This window comes from Equus caballus, chromosome 2 (assembly GCF_041296265.1).
Source record: "Equus caballus isolate H_3958 breed thoroughbred chromosome 2, TB-T2T, whole genome shotgun sequence".
NCBI lineage: Eukaryota > Metazoa > Chordata > Mammalia > Perissodactyla > Equidae > Equus > Equus caballus.
Genome location: NC_091685.1, coordinates 121,526,654 through 121,539,967, shown reverse-complemented (window position 1 = coordinate 121,539,967; position 13,314 = coordinate 121,526,654). Strand labels below are relative to the sequence as shown.

The 13,314-nt window shown below is 40.6% G+C and overlaps 1 protein-coding gene across 1 annotated transcript in view; it reads right to left on the bottom strand.

Moving 5' to 3' along the window:
* The window catches only part of ELOVL6 (ELOVL fatty acid elongase 6), a 134,492-nt gene that overhangs the window by 88,721 nt on the left and 32,457 nt on the right, over window positions 1-13,314 (bottom strand). The gene's annotated exons all lie outside the window — the stretch shown is intronic.

The following is a 13,314-nucleotide window of genomic DNA, read 5'->3' as shown; positions in this document are numbered from 1 at the left end:
ATTTCAGAAAACCCTTATTGCACTGTCCTAGAAACCTCATTTCAAAATAAACATTTCGTTCTTTCAAAATGCGCTTTTTCAAATTAGCCAAGACAATTTTTTTATCTCTCAAAATGAGGATGTCAAACCTCGTGAGTTAAGACACGGGCCTGTCAGAGAGCAGGAATGACACAGGACTTGATGAACCACTTCTCTGATACACCCTGGGTCACTTTTTAATGTCAAGATCAGCCTGTGTCAACTTGTAAGTAGGTAGCCAGAACATTGACAGACATGAATAAACAATTATAAACAGAATGTATATTAGAAAAATTTCCTGGTGTCATGGACAAGATATTTCAAATTTAATAATTATAATGAACTATAATTACAGTAACATTGTGGAAAGTACAACATTCTGTAGTAAGTAGGTAGCTAGTGTCACTTCTGAGAACTTATATTACTTAATCTCTTACCCAAAATATTTATCTTCGAAATAGAAGGACAGCATTTACCACCTACCTGTCTCTCCCGAATGCTTTAAGTCTTAATAGATGATGGGATAATTTAATAGGTAGGTATTAGACAGCAGGGTAAAACTTAACTGACAGTGGAACAGCTTAATTGCATATTTCTCTCCTCTGTAAGGGTAGCAATCCTTGAGAAATTCATTCATTGATATAAAACCCACATGGGTGGTCAGTGACAAGTGTCATGTAAAGAAAATAAGGTGTGGGGCCAGCCCCATGGCTGAGTAGTGAAAGTTCCACTCTCTGCTTCGGTGGCCTGGGGTTCACAGTTTGGATCCCGGGTGCAGAACTACTCCACTCATCAGCCGTGCTGTGGAGGCATCCCACATGCAAAGCAGAGGAAGACAGGCACAGATGTTATCTCAGGGCTAATCTTCCTCAAGCAAAAAAGAAAAAAAAAAAAAAAAAGAGGAGGATTGGTAACAGATGTTAGCTCAGGGTCAAAAAAAAGAAAAGAAGGCATAATAAATGCTCCTTTAAGATAACAAACTGTTAACACATTTTATCCTCCATGTAAATCTCATGCTTAAAATACACAGTTTTCTTTTTATTGTCTTGAAAATTAAAACTTTAAACCTCATGCTCCCGTGTAAATAAGGAAGTGAAAAGTACTATAATCTTAAAACTTTTAGGGATGGTTTTACAGATTTAAACAAAGCTAACAGATGTTTGTTTAAAATGGGATCCACTGAACTTTCCAACGCCATTCCTGAAATAACTCTAGAGATGGAATAATGGGCTGTTTCTTACTTTGTAGTTTCTTAATGCAAAGTAAGCAGCTTTACAGGGCTTAGCTGTCTCCGCTGACCTAACAGCATTCTTTACCTCATTTGCAATGAAACAGAAATAGTTTTTTCTCCAACTGCAATTTTATACCAAGGCACAGACTTTGGTCTACTAAAAATACCAATTCTTCTTTCATTTAGAAAAGTTAAGAAATGTAAAAAATGCCAGGCATTGTGTCATCAATATTAATTTCTTAATGTAAAGTTTAACATCTGATTTGCCTTCCTCCAGTTATTTTTTAAGTTATCTCTGTCACCAAATCCAAACTGCCTGAGTTTCTTATCAGCTGTCACTTCTGCCTCACGCCCTCATGGCTGGGTAGGGGCCTCTGTGCTGCCGGAAAGGGGAGCAGTAACAACACGACCGAGGGAGAGAACCATAGGCCATGTCGCTCTCTAACTAGGAAACTCCAGCTCTGACTTGTCATTAACTTGGAGGAGAAATGCTATTCTGGTTGCTGTAAGGTCAAAAATGTGGTAGAAGTAGAATAGACAAGGGCTTTCCAGAGGGGTCTGGGTCGAAATCGCACCCTTTTGACTGTTACTAATTCTGTGACGGAGCCTTCGCTCCGTCATCTGTAAAATGGAGATAATATCTTCCTTCTAGATAATATCTCAACATCATTCTGAGAATTAAATGAGTAACATTTTAAGCACATGATAGCACTGAATATATTTTATTAACCCCAATAAATTTTTCGCAAATTTTGGGCATAAATGGTAGCATCTTTTTGAAATTCCATCAAAACATAACTTTGAAGTACATATTGATCAGGTTTACATAGACAACAATTTTTACTTCTTAACAGTTTTCAGATGATAAATTATTATACTTGCTTGTTTAGAATTAAATCCTGATCCTAATCTATTTATTAATGACTTCATGGTTTTAGAAATCCTCTTTCAATTTAGTCACGGTATTTATTACTAATATGTTAACAGTATCATAAAAAATTTATCTGAAAACACAGGCACCAAAAATGACTAGCCCTGGGCTTGAGTGTGTAGGAAACTTTCCTAACTAAAGCAAAAAAATTTGTTTATAATAGTCAGGAAAAAAACCAAAAAATGAAAACTATAAAATTGACTGAAAATACTTAATTGCATTCTATTATAAATTGGATAATATTTTACAAAGTTTAAAAGTTTGTATCACAAATATCAGGATTTAAGTATGTTACCAAGGTTGGTTGGAATATTTATTTTTACTGTAGCACAATTTCATTCTTTCCAGACAGTAAGAGACTGGAGTTGCCCTCGTTCATATATTCATATCTAGACCCAGAGATAGTTCAATACGCCATGACAGAATGGCTGCAGATTCCAGTACATTTAAAATAATCAGAATCACTTGGACAGAGAAATAGACCTCTTGTTTCTATTATCTTCCTAAACCACAGGTTCTCATTACCACATCTCCTGGGGAAGTTTTAAACCTTTGATCCACACCTCCGGAGATGCCAAGGTGATTGTGTTGGGAATCATAAAAGCTTCCCAGGTGATTACAACGTGGGACGTGAAAGTCATGTTAAGAACCACTGTCCTAAATAACGCGAATCGCTACAACGCAGTGGAAGAACAACAAGGCACGCAAGCATTAAAAAAGGACGTCGAACAAACCTTCTCTTAGGAACAGTGCCTTAGTGGGCACACCTCCAAATGCACCCGAGAAAGAGAAAAGAAAACCAGAACCTGCTGGAAAAGTAAGATTCCCTCAGAGCCACCTTGAAAATTCAAGAGATTGGTAATTGTTACTGAACATGCCGTGGTTGGTAAAATCTAAATATCCAACAAATGAAAATGTTTTCTGGAGTGGGAGGAGTGTCAAGAAAGAGGATTAGGTAACAAGTGGCCTGGAATTAAGATGTGGTTCTCCCTGAAGGACTACTGCAGAGGGGGGAACGAAAGGGAAGGGCCTTTCCGAGACACTCCCATGCCGGCCTGTGTTGCCTCTGCAGTGTTACCAAGCTACATGAACAGAAATCAAGGGCTCCACGTGCGAGGAAACACACGCTTCTCTTTCAGGAAGAAGGGGCAGGAGGACTGAAGGAGTTTCTTCAAGCAGCTCGTTTTGCGCTTCCTTGGTTAACTAAATAAACATTTGATTAATGAATGTCTCTGCCTTGGAAGACAACAGATCATGAAACTAAAAACAGCATCCACTCCAAAAGCACACAATGATTCCTAAAAAAAAAATCTTTCCTATGGCAGCCCATGGCTGGATATCTGTGGCTAAAGGAAGCCATGGCAAAGCTGCTTAAAACACGCCTTTTTCTCACTCACTTAATTGGTGAGTAACAACCTGTGCAAATGGACTGATCATCCTCCGTTCCCGTTTTTTGGCAGATTTGGAGAGGAGGATGGTCCAGGAGTAAAAGGCCAGGGCTCCTGTAGCAAGGCCCAAGCCTAGGAGAAGAGGTGAGTGAAAGAAAGGCTCAAACATCGATTCCCCCCCACCGTCACGTGTCCCCTCCACAAGGTATTGCTTAATAGGAAAATCATCTGGTATCTGCAAATGTGAAGCAAAAACATCTAGTTCTTCTACTCTGAGCAGGCCAGATGCCAAATAATATTACAGTCATGCACCATGTGATGATGTTTTGGTCAACGACGGACTGCATTGACGACAGTGGTCCCATAAGATGAGTACCATGTAGCCTAGGTGTGTAGTAGGCTATACCATCTAGCTTTGTGTAAGTACAGTCTATGATGTTCCCACAACGACAAAATTGCCTAACGACACATTTCTCAGAACCCATCCCCATCGTCAAGTGATGCATGACTGTACACAGTATTGGGGGCAGCAGGGTGACCAAATAATCTGTAAAGTATATCTTACAGATATTTTATCTTTCTTTAAGAGGAAAACCAACAGTAATTCAATAAACATTTACTGAATGCCACCTACCTCAAGAAATTATATATCTGCTGTGGAGGATATAAAAACACCCTTGTGGCGTTAGACATGAGGGTATTAGCCTAAATGACATGTTGTTTGTTTCATTATATTGTTAACTTAATTTTTAAAAGGAAGTAGGAAGTATATATACACGAAGGAAAGAAGTGGACTAGAGATCAGTTGCATAATATTTTCACATTTAATTGCAAATGATCTTCTAGGAATAGGAAGGACTAAACAAATACATTTAACTGGGAATTAAACAATTAGTTACTTTATATAGAAATACAAAGGTAAACCAAAGTTATGAATGTAGCACATTGAAAACTAAGTTTGCCAAGTCAGTTAACTATGCTTTAATACATAGTTTAAGAAAATCATTACATTATTTTCTTGCACTTATTTACAATTTGGCACATTTATTAGCAATCATAGTACTTACGAAAATTCAATCATATACATTCCTATTTTACTTTATTTTAAGTAAGGGTGCCTCTTTCCATGTCAGTACACATTCATCCATTTCCATAGAAACATACGTCCAGTTACACAGTGGAGCATTGTATGGATGCTACACAATTTAACTAATCCCATTTTGAATATCACAAAAACTTTAAACCAAACATGATGTGATTTATTTTGTGCCACTTATGAGATTAACCTACACATTTCCTCTAATTGAAGTCTATTTACTAAGATAGGAACACAGCTCTGATGAAGAAAAACTCCACACCCATTGACATTTTTCTCTATCCCAGGAGCACTGTCTGTCAAGAACCAGAACAAAATATAACAACCATTCTCCAATTAGTAACCAAGAAGTCAGATAATACATTAAGTTAAACAAATAGTCTTGACTCACAAAATCTTAGCCACAACTTTAGGACCAAACTTACTTTATCCATTTTAATCACTTCGAGACTTACTTTGTGATTTACAGTTTTTTTCCTCTCCTTTATCTGTAAAACCGAGACAATAATGTACCCGACAGAATGATGGTAGTACTGGAATATTGGATACTTTATTAAAGAAGTCCTTCCTTTACTCATTTGGGCAACAAACTTTTCTGGAGTGCCTATATGCCAAGACACCAGTGCATACCCAGCGGGACTGCTCGTCTATAATACGCGTGAGGGCAATGAAAATAATTTGATAACTAAAGTTATTTTGCTCAATCATATGAAGAAAAATAAATGTTTTCCAATTTAAATTAGTGAGGTTTAAATTTTTACTATAAAAATAATAAATGCACATGGTTAAAAAAGAGTCAAGTATTACAGGAAGAGTGCAAAATGAATGCCAAGCCGTCCCTTCCCATTGGATCCCAATTCCACTCCTCAGGTTCTTATGCGTATTTGTGTGTATGCATACATGCATATATACGTTTTAAAAATCTTATTTTAAATACTATCGTCCGTCTTGATGTTTGTCACTTACAGCAATGTAACCTTTGAGATCTTTTCACATCAACGTAAGATTCTACCCCGGTGTTTTTAACAGTTAATAGAGAATGCAAAATTACCCTCAGAAACAACTCCAAAAAGTACAAGAATTTACACTTCCACCAACATGTTTTCCCAGACCTTCTAGCATTGAGATGGTCCAAAAATTCTAATCTCGCATAATCTAAAAAATGAAAGTATCATCTCGTTGTTCTTTTATTTCCCCAGTTATGAGTACATTTAAGTATTTTTTTCATGTATCATGAAAGAAATGGCTAAGAAACATTGCCATTGTTGTGAACTTTCTATTTATGCTTTTGTTTGTTTGTTTGTTTGTTTTGTTTGAAGAAGATTGAGTCAACATCTGTGCCAGTCTTTCTCTATTTCCTATGTGGGTCACTGCCTCAGCATGGCTGACAAGTGATGCAGGTCTGCCCCCAGGGATCCAAATCCATGAACCCAGGCCACTGGAGTGGAGCGCATGGAACTTTAACCACTATGCAATGGGGCTGGCCCCTATTTATGCTTTTTATCTAACTTAATATTGACTTTTATCTTTCTTATTGATTTGTAAGACCTCTTTTACCATTACAGAAATTGACACCTAAAGGAAACAAATAAAATTTAAAGCCTTTTTTTTTTTAACAATACATGAAGGCTTGTTTACCACTTATTAAATACAAACACACAAACACATACACACAACACACACACACCCCTGAATGCCTTAATTTTTACCACTTGAACAATGTATCTTGTGGATCTTTCCATCACAGCACTTAGAGCTTGACCTCAGTGTGCCATACTCTATTACACCATTCTCTGTTGGAAGGTATTTAGGTTGCCTTTAATTATGTGCTATTACACACAATGCTGCAAGGAACAGTCTTGCACCTGCAACTTTCTGTACACATATGTAAGAGGGGAAATCCCAGTCATGGGCAAAATGAATGTACATCTAAAAATTTTGACAGACACGCTAGTCCCCCCATATCCATGGGACAGAGCAGGATGGCATGAGATTGCAACATGCTACCCAGAATGATGAGCAATTTAAAACTTATGAATTGCTTATTTCTAGAATTTTCCATTTAACACTTTTGGACCATGGTTGACTGCGGGTAACTGAAACCAAGGAAAACAAAGCCATGGATAAGGGGGGACTACTGTATTGCCTAAAGTTCTCCAAGACTGTAGCCACTGATTGTCCCACCAATAATGCACGTGACTGCCTATTCTCCACACCCTCAATACAGTGATAGTGATCGAATTTTTAAATCTAGCCCCTCCTCAACTCTTTGCCTAGTCTTCTCTTCCTACTAGTCTCCTCAATCATCTGCTCCTGTCACCCTGGCCCCTTGTCAGATGTGCTCCTGCTAGATAGGACCTCTTCTTGGGCCCTTCCTCAGCCTGGCATTTCAAAACCTGCATAGCTCACCAACTGTATCTCATAGTCTTTGCTCAAATGTTAATTTCCCTAAAGTCCTGGCGGACCTGGGCCTTCTAACTGCCCCCACTCCAGCCTGGCCTTCCTGCTCTGCTTTCCTCCAAAGCACATGTCACCATCAGACACGCTACATATATCAACTGTAAATATGTACCATCTGGCTACCTTCTTTGTTTATGGTCTATCATGTAAAGTTCATGAAGGCAGGGATTAAAAATGGTATCTTATTAAATAATTTGCACAGCTGTGCCATTTTACAAACTTCGATCGACACCAACTTCATGGTAGTAAGGTGTCAAATATTTTTAATTTATTCAAATTACGCTCTCTAGGTGGTTGTAACAATAAAATGCCAAAAACATGCATGTTGCCCATATGTTGCTACAATGTGCGCTGATTTTTGAAACACACTATTTTCTGCAGACAGTTTAACTAGAAAGGGAAATGACAAATTTCTTCATGTGAAACACTGAGTATAGTCACATACCAAATAAAAAGGTTAGGAAACAGATAAACAGAGAGGGAAGGAATGTGAATATCTCACACTCTGACTCCTTCGAGGTTTTAACTGTTGCTTTTCCATTCAGCGGATTCTTGTGCCTATTGGAAAACTCAGTAAGATGGTTCCTCTGACCTAGCAGATTGGTATTAAAATAAAATTCAAGTCATTATCCAGTGCAACCAGCAAAGGATGCTGCTATGCGAAAGAATGCCATCCTCTCCTGTAAGGGTGTAAGAGTGTAGAACGTACGGCCTTCACGGAGGGCAAGTGGACAAACTGCAACATTTCCAGCGCAATTTGAGCCATGTATAGCCTACAGATATATATATATATATATATATACAGTATCTCCAATAATAAAGGATTGGAAACAACACAAATGTCCATGAAATGGAATAATATGCAGCCTCAACAACATACAATGCAGAAGCTCCTTTTTTACTGAAATGAAATCTGTATGTATGTGTGTATATAATATGTTTAAGAGGTAGTGTTAGGTAAAGAAATGAAGATACAGAGCATTATGCATTGTTTACTACCATTTGTGTTTAAAACTAGAAAAAATAATACATATAGTCGATCCCCATTTTTCACAGATTCTATATTTGCAAGTTCTCCTACTCACTAAAATTTATTTTGAACCCCAAAATCAATACTCAAGGCACTTCCGTGGTGATTTGTGGACAAGCACAGGGCAGCAAAAAGTTTGAGTTGCCTGACGCGCTCACGTGCCCAGCTGAAGTAGAACAAGGCCACAGCCTCTCTGCCTCCTGTCCCAGCTCTCACACTGTAAAGAGGCATGCTTTCAGCGTCATATTCAGTGGCACGACTTTGGCATTTTCGTGCTTTTTGTTAGTGATTTTGCTGTTTGAAATGGCCCCCCGGTGCTGAAATGCTGTCAGGTAGCTCCTAAGCAAAGACTGCGCTACGCATTATGGAGAAACTGTGTGTCAGATAAGCTGGGTTCAGGCATGAGTCAGAGTTCAGTGTTAATGAATGAACAATGTATAGTAAATAAGTCGTCTTTAAACAGATACACACATAAAACAAGGTTGTACATTGATCAGTTGACAAACACGCTGTAGCCAGAGCCTCGCAGGAACCTTACCCTGTGGTTCCCTCAGGGCACCAGTTCCGTATTCGCTAATTCGGTGTTTGCGGTGACTTTACAGAACATAAGCACCACCAATAATGAGAATCGACTGTACCTGTAATTGCTCTTACAGGGAGGGGCACTCTGATCTAGCAAGGGGACCTCCTTCTACACTGAAGACCTGGCCAGGGCACACTTCTTGGGTACATTTTTAATGTTACACCATGTCTATCTTAAGTTATCTTTTAATGAATAAAATTAAAATCAAAAAATAAAAGAATGCTAACAGTAGAATGTTGAACAAATGGTTTTTAGAGGCTATCCACAGAATTATAAAGATAATGGACAATCAAGTACCAAAATTCTCTCAATTTTAGTCAGACTCAGTAAAGCTTTAATATGGCTATTTCAATGAGCTATAATGAAACATTTTGCTGAATATAGATATTTTGGAGGATTTTTTTCCCCAGAAAATTTTTTTTTTCCATTTTCCCTCCTATCTCCCTGGTGCAAATATAAAATAGGAGATCTTGAAACACTTCTTTCTGGACTCTGGACTAAGGGCAGATTGAGTCATATCTCGGTAAGGAAACATCTACTGGCAGTTTCTCCACCTCATTTAACGAGTTATAATTTCTACTGTTAATCACCTTAGTCCCTCATCAAAGCTGCTCCTGGGCGGGTGAGGAGGTGCAGGCACCTACACAGACTTGCGACGCTTCCTTTGGGCAGAGGGAGTTGCCCTTCTTCAGACGAAAACTCCACCATGAATGCTTACGCGCTGGAGTCACTTGCAGTGATGCAGAAACACAAGCTCAGGATCTAGATTTATACTACCATTAATAACAGATCTTAAGGCATCCAAAACACCACGCACGGCCTAACAAACGCTACTCGTTACTGAACTTCTCCCACGTGCCAGGCACCTGATACATGTTATCTAACCAGATCCTCATAACTCTGGGAAGCAGTTCCTGCCACACTCATTCAAGACGAGGAACCTGAGCCTTCAAGGATGAATAATTTAGGACAGTCACCCGGGTCGTAAGTGCAGAGCTGGGATTTGAACTGTGTTCTGTGTCCAAGGCTATGCAGAGAAAAACCGGCTCCCTGTGAACGACTATGAACCAAATCATTTAGATAAAAGTAATACAGAACCACACCAAGAATATAATAAACTCCAAATATCTGATATGACCCCATTGTGCAATCAATATCTGACAGGTGTTCAGAAACAAAACAGAAAGTAGAAGACTATTCTGGTGCAAAGTTCATCTGATGAGGGCTTTGAACTTGTGTCCTCTCTGGGTCCCTCTTCCTCCAGATGTCCCCAGTGTTAGCATCGTCTGCCCACTTGGTATCATCTCAGTTGACACCGTTAGAGAGGCCCTCCTAAATAAGCAACTTACACACGTTACCTAGTTTTAGTTAGGCTTCGCCTCCTAGCTGAAACAGCTCCCTCTGTTCCCACGTCACTTCCTACCACCCTGCTATTTTATTTTCATTACAGCATTTGTCAACATCTAACATTACTTTGTTTATGTATTTGTTTACATGTTTAACACCTCTCCAGAGATCCCAGTGGCATGTATGGCCCATGAGAGCAGGGGCCTGTAGCAGCTAGATCTTAAGTTAGCATGGGGAAAGGCATCTTAGGGAAAGGAAGCAATACTTAACTATGACCGTGACGCACTAGTCTCTGTGAGCACATTCCAGCCTGCGCGTAGCCTAGATGATGAAGCACCTCTCGCTTTTACAAAATACGTGATCTGCTAGTTCTATGACTCTCCCAGCTGTGAGAAGACAACTTTGTTCTCTGAGTTCCCCAGGAACTTGACGACCACCAGAAAGAAAACTTCTGGGTTGGTACCCATCATGAACGACAGAAGAAAGAGAGAATGTGGTGCCTTGAAGTTCGTCACACTGGATGGTCGGCATCCCTAACCCCCTTCTCCCTTGCCCATTTCCCATATATAACTGCCTCAAGATTCTGTATGATTTTAAGTTGGTTCTTCAGGACAGTAGACTTCCATCTTCTAATTATGCTAGCTAATCATGCAAGTTTTCCCTTCTCAACCACTGGCTTGTTTGCAGTTGATTGGCACCAGATTGTAGAGAGCAGAACGAGCCCCTTTTCAGGCCTTGCCCTGAAACCTGGCAGATACCAAGCCCTCAGTAAATATTCATTGAATTGAGTAAATGAAATTCTGCAAATAGTTATTGAACTTAGTGTATGCTGTAGATGGCTTGGCTGAAGTCATCTTTTTAAAAAAATTTTTTTAAGGATTTTTTTTTTCTTAAAGATTGGCACCTGAGCTAACATCTGTTGCCAATCTGTTCTTCTTCCCCTTCCCCTCACCTCTCCCTTCCCCTTCTCCTTCTCCCCAAAGCCCCCCAGTACATAGTTGTATATTCTAGTTTTGAGTGCCTCTGGTTGTGCTGTGTGGGACGCCGCCTCAGCATGGCCTGATTAGCAGTGCCGTGTCCATGCCCAGGATCCGAACCAGCAAAACCCTGGGCCGCCAAAGTGGAGATGGCTAAGTTAACCACTCGGCCATGGGGCCGGACCCTGAAGTCAAGTCTTACATCAATGAGTATAAGATGCCAAAAGGATGATAATACAAGTCACAACTAACTTTATTATGAGAAAATCTGCCAGAGCTAAACAAGAGTTCAGAGTTCTAAATGCAAATATCAAAGCCATTTAGAAAAACTCTAAAGGTTTTATGAAGGGGGGAATAGCATGGAGTTGGGCTTTCTGGGTAAGTTCTAAAAGTAGGGAAAAGGGACAGATATTCTAGGTGAAAGACACAAAACGAGAAGGATGGGATGAAGCACAGGAAAAATACGAAGCGGCTCAGCCCGCAGGGTCATCAGCTGCACACAGGAGAGAGAGAAGCAGCTGTGAGACGAAACGGCAAGTTGAGGTCCTACTGCAAAAAACCTTGCACACCAGGCTGGGAAAGTCGAGTCAATGGGATAGGCAGTTTCAGAGCACGGAAAAGATTTTAGGCAGAGTTGTACCATGATGTTTCTGAATGCTTAATGAGAAGTTAGAAATATTGGTGACTTAGGAACTCTATTGTCATGCTGAAGGCAAGGCAAGTCTAAAACGGCTGCTCACCATCACACCAGGAAAAGCTCCCCTTATGGAGGGCTTACAAAGGGCTGGACATTTGGTAAGCAATTTACACACCTTATCTGCTTTATTTTTTTTTAGGAAGATTAGCCCTGAGCTAACATCTGCTGCCAATCCTCCTCTATTTTGCTGAGGACGACTGGTCCTGAGCTAACATCTGTGCCCATCTTCCTCTACTTTCTACGTGGGATGCTTACCACAGCACGGCTTGACAAGTGGTATGTAGGTCCAGACCCCGACCAAAGGGGAACCCGCAAACTTAATCACTGCGCCACCGGGCCCACCCTGCATCTTGTCTATTTTTAATTCTTACCATGGTCTGATTTGATTATCCCAGTTTCACACTTAGCAATGGAGGCCCAGGAGGGTTAACAAATGTGCTCAAGTTCACCAAACCATCAAGGGGCAAAGGTGGGTCTGGAACTGAGGGCGTCTGAGACCACAGGGGCCGGGCTTTCCTACACTGCTTCTCTGATGACTCCTCAGGGTAAGGAAAGTTGAGGCCATGGCTTAGAAAAGGAAAAAGGAAAACTGCATGTACAGCATGAGTATTACGACTTCAGCACTAGGTAAACACTTTCCCGCAATACAGCCGCCACGAGTCTGCCCCAGAGATGCCGTGAAGGTTTGTTGAAAGAAAGCAAACAGGATGGAAGGCAGGCAGGTAGCGGCTGGTTTCTGAGGAAAGGAAGGATTTCCATAAAGCATCGCAGTCTGCGGCCTTTCTGTGCATTTAATCTTTATAACGTCCGTCCAAATTGTGGCAAACATACAAGCTTGTGTAGCAGGTCTGAGCTTTATTCTGCAAAAAGAGAACTGGCTTCTAACTCGCTGGACAAGAAACACAGATTGTTTGCTTGGTGTCCACAAACAATGAGAAACTCAGAACGGCAACCCTCTCCAGGATCCTCTCGGATGAATGAAGATGTGAAGGAAGAATGAGATTAAAACAATATCAGGGAATCCGTTTTAGCCGAACCACGTGATATTGCCATTTCATAGGTCAAAACATTTAAATACTGGCAATTTCATATAGTTCATCCTAAACATTATTTGGGTTTGTGAAAGAGGAGGGCTCTTTCACCATGACGTTCACACATGACCCGCGGGCTGCCTCTGGACCTACTCCAATGCCTCAGTCTGGCTTCGGAGCTGCCCATCTGCCCTCACATATCCAGCCATTGCCCCCAGCAGCCCTATGCAAACCTCAGTTAGGCTGGGCTGAGTCTCCTCTCAGCTACTAATGCTGATCAAATGCTGCGTTTTAACAGCACTGCAAGACACAGAGAGGGCAGGAAGGAGCGCGGCTGGCCCAGCTCACAGAGACAGAGCTGTTCTCTGTACCATGTGGCACTGTGGTGGCCAGGAGGAGCCTGGGCTCTGGTCTCCAGAGCTCGGCATGCGCTGAGTTCTAGCCCCAAATCAGGCACACACTCGCTGAGGGGCAGAGGTGACTTAATCACCTCTCTGAGACTCAGTTTCCTCCACTATATAATTA